Source organism: Enhydra lutris, unplaced genomic scaffold, assembly GCF_002288905.1.
Source record: "Enhydra lutris kenyoni isolate GAN:26980312 unplaced genomic scaffold, ASM228890v2 scaffoldscaffold16, whole genome shotgun sequence".
In the NCBI taxonomy this organism is placed as follows: domain Eukaryota; kingdom Metazoa; phylum Chordata; class Mammalia; order Carnivora; family Mustelidae; genus Enhydra; species Enhydra lutris.
This window is the reverse complement of record NW_019154100.1, coordinates 35767323-35771744: the sequence shown is the minus strand read 5'-3', so window position 1 is coordinate 35771744 and position 4422 is coordinate 35767323.

Sequence of the window (4422 nt, the reverse complement as noted above, 5' to 3'; positions counted from 1 at the left end):
GTTTTTTTTTTTAAGATTTTATTTATTCATTTGACAGAGATCACAAGTAGGCAGAGAGGCAGGCAGAGAGAGAGAGGAGGAAGCAGGCTCCCTGCTGAGCAGAGAGCCTGATGCGGGGCTCAATCCTAGGACCTTGGGATCACGACCTGAGCCAAAGGCAGAGGCTTTAACCCACTGAGCCACCCAGGTGCCCCAGTACATCATTAGTTTTTGATATAGTTTTCCAAGATTCATTGTTTATACATAACACCCAGTGCTCCATGCAATCCATGCCCTCCTTAATACCCATCGCCAGGCTCACCCATCCCTCCACCCCCACCCCTCTAAAGCCCTCAGTTTGTTTCTCAGAATCCACAGTCTTTTCTAGGTTTTATCCTGATTTCTGTAATAATGTGAATTACATGTTTGACAAATATTCGTTTATTATCTTGATTCTTCTATTCCTAAGTGCATAGTGTGATCAATAGTGTGATAGCAACTTAGCATTTACGGAAAGGGAACTTTTAGGAACTTGTAGGAAAGAAACATGTACATACTTGCTAGTTTCCAAGCAGTTTACATAATATAGAGAGCATTTAATCCTTATTACAGCAACCTAAGTCAATATTGTTATGACCATTTTACATAAGGATAAACAAAGACTCAAAATCAAAGTCATACAGCTCATGTTCCCATATACTATTTGGCATGCAGTAATTGCACTGTAACATCTAAATCTGCCACGATAAGGAGAGAGTGGTATTTAATGATGGTAACAGTGCCATAATATACACAATTCGGGGCTCAATTTTAGGTTGGAAGTTCATCTTCCCACTCCTGTCACCAGAGCATGCAGACCAGTAATCCTGCAAGAGGACACAGCTGGCAGTGCCACCACACACAGCAGCAGCAGCAGGGGTCGGGGTGGGGTGGGGGAGTGCAGAGTGGGGGTGGGGGCTGCAGCATCGCCAGCCAATCCTCAGCTAGAAAACAATAGCTAGACGACAACAACAACGGGCAATAGCTAAGGACTACAGAAGGGGTTATTCCTCCATAATGAAGCACGGAAGGAAATGGATCAGATTCCCCCAGAACCAGACCATTAGGCTTGTTGGTTAAGAGTTATTACCAGTTACGCAGTGAGTGGGGTCTGGACATTGGTATTAAAACCTCTTGCATATCCTTTAGAACATATCGAATATAACCATAGTTATTCCATCAACGTGAACATGATTCTCATCAAAGAGTAAGAGCTAACTATCTCTACAAATATGATTATCATCTCGTAAGGGCCTAAATTAAAGCACCTCATGCAGGTGTTTTGTTTTGTTTTGTTTTGTTTTACCCCTCAGGGGTGCTGAAATAGCACCAGATGCCACTAGATGGCCGCTGAGAACAGAACCTTGGTTTATTCACCACGATGACTGGGTACAAATGGCTGTTAAGCATTGAGGCAAGGTGGAATTGTTCTGCCTGATCAGGGAGGAAATTGTTTTAACGAGATGAGAAGAGGAGGGAAGAAGAGAGCCAGTGGATGCTGTCAGAGGAGAAGAAGAAGAGGCTGGCGTCCAGAGACCATACCACCAGAAGGTAACTTTAAAGAACAGAATTCGCCAGTACTGAGCATCTGGGTGGGTGAGGGGTGCAGACAGAAGCAAGAGGCTGGGGGAGATGGCACAGCTGGCCCAGGTGAACCTTGCCTGTGGAGGCCATCTCTGTCATCACTCAGAGTCGAGATTCTGATGTCTCACAGGAGGAAAAGGGGCAAGACACAGAAGAAAAACAGAAAGAAAGAAGGAAAGAAAATGTTGGGAGCGCAGCCCCAGCCTCAGAGTTGTTTAATTTCTTTCTGGATGGGTAGAATTCGGCATTTGAACCCAAGTCCCTCTGATCTCCAAGCCCTGCGTGGTCTACTAAAGTGCAAGCATACACTCTAATCCGTAGTTCTAAAAGTCAGCCCACCACGTAAACTCAGTCCCTGGTGGTGATGGCAAGAAGCAGAGCAAACTGTAATGGTTCCCATGACAGGGAAAACACCCGAAGTGTCAGAAACTCTTTCCCAGCCTCCCCCCACATTGCTCCAGACTACTGCCTAATCTTGCTTTCCTCTTCCAGGAACAGCTGTAGTCTGCAGCATTTCACGCTGTCGCTTGTCTCCCTCTGGGCTTCCCTTTTGCTTCTCTTTTCCACCCACCCAAGTCCTTTTGTTCTTTGCTTCCCTGCTCCCAACATCCCACCCCCTTCGAGAGGGCTTCCCAATTCCCTTCTTGACTCTGCTCACTCTCCCACACTTCTGTTGCCTGTCTCAGGTCTGAGGTCGACTTTAGCCATCTGTGCATCCCCCCACCCCAATAGATCCAGCACAGTACAGAGCATGTAACAGTTTCCCAATAAATAATGTTTACATTGAACTTAAAGATGATGGGTCTCTAACTTTTTTGGCAGCTAACTTCAATAGCCCCCAGAGGTTTCTCCTAAACAATAGGAAAGTCAGATTTGAGTGGTCTAATGCAGAATTCGAATGCAGCAAACCCAGCATAGTTGTCTTGTAATTGGCGCCTATGACTCTTGGTGCTTGATTTAGAAGTTGCCTGCCCGACCAGATTATATGTTTACATTGGAGACAATTAGGAGGATGAAATGATGCTGGAGAGAAGAAGTCCTGTTGATTGTGTTTCAAGCACTCAGCCCATCAACTGGGTCCGTGTGCCAGCCAGATCCAGTGCAACAATTACCAAGGCTTGAGGCTTTCTGAGGTGAGCCCTGAGCTCAGGTAGGCACAGTACAGGGGGCCCAGTGGTTGCTCTGGGAGATGCACCTGCTTAGATGCCCCTGGAATTTCCATTTTTTGGCAAATGTCCTCGTATTAGCTGGCACCACAACTCCAGCAGATTCCAGGAGGGGCTGTCTGCACTGCCCTCAGGCTCATAGCTAGCAGACCTGTCCTGCAGGAATCTAGAAATGCAGTGCCTGTCTCTCCTTAACATCTTAATCGGCACAGAGGAGATTTCGTCTTCCCAAAAAGGCCACAGGGAGGCAGACAGCAGTGTGGTAAATAAATAAGGCATCCTGACCATTGAAATGGTAACTGTTCATCCCATGAGCACTTATGCCAAAATGGAAACAAACAAAATCACGAAGTGGTTTATGTCCTTATTTGTTATTGCCAACATTATTCTTTTACAACCACACTTGTTTTCCTTTCCAAAGGCCCCAGTGTGCTTCTCAGATGTCTGGGCACTAACAGTTCTAAAAAAGAGCCGATACTTTTGAGTGACATATCTTATCCCTGCTTCAACAGGCTTCTTCTCTAAGTTTAGCATCATTTGAACTTGAGGTAGAAAAAATGGTAAAGGGAGGGAGGAGCTAGAAAGACAGACCGGGGTAAAAGTCAGAGACAGGGGGGCGCCTGGGTGGCTCAGTGGGTTAAAGCCTCTGCCTTCGGCTCAGGTCATGATCTCAGGGTCCTGGGATCGAGCCCCGCATCAGGCTTTCTGCTCGGCGGAGAGCCTGCTTCCTCCTCTCTCTCCGCCTGCCTCTCTGCCTACTTGTGATCGCTGTCTGTCAAATAAATAAAATCTTAAAAAAAAAAAAAAAAAGTCAGAGACAGCCAGAGAGAAAGACAGAGAAAGAGACAGACACAAGGAGGGAAAGAAGTAGTGTTAGAGGCATAAACAGAGACAGTGTGGTGGATGCACAGATGGAAACACAGAACGTGGCAGAGCAGACAGACAGACCACCATGGCTGGTCTAAGATAGCCTCCCCACTAGCCAGTGCCAGGGGGTAAATCATGCCCAAGACTTTTTTTCCACACAAGCAGCACTCTCTCTGTTCTCGCCACCCACCCCTTCATTCCCTCCCCCAAAACACACCAGCCATCTAAGACTCCTGTGTCCCTAACTGTGACCCAGCCTGGGGCTGGCCTTGACAAGGAGATGCTTCACTGAGTAATAGAGTAAAAAAGAGAGTCAAGGAAGAAGAATACAGGAAAACTGCTATGGAGAGAAAAAAAGGAAGGGAGAGAAGATGGGTGATGTGTAGCAAGGATTTTCATATTACAAAGTATGCCTGCAGGGAGTGGGTGTGGGCAGGGAGAGCAAGGGTTATTTCCCTGCCTCAACTGACTTCCGGAGGGTGAGAGTGGGGGCCTTTTCTGTCTCCCTGCTTTATAACTCAGGTGTCAGCCATCTGGTGACCTCTGAGTTCCCCAGCATTTAGGGCTGACCCTTCCTTTCAGTAGTCAAGTGATATGGCTTCTATTTAGGGAACACATGCTTAAGTTTATAGATTTCAAGTGTCATGATGTCCTGCAACTTATATGCCGGTGGCGCCACAAAAAAGTAGTAACCTAAACGGTAAAAATTAAAATCATACATAAATAAAGCAAATGTGGCCAAATGTTAACAATTCTTGACTCTGTGATAAGCATACAAGAAGTCAGA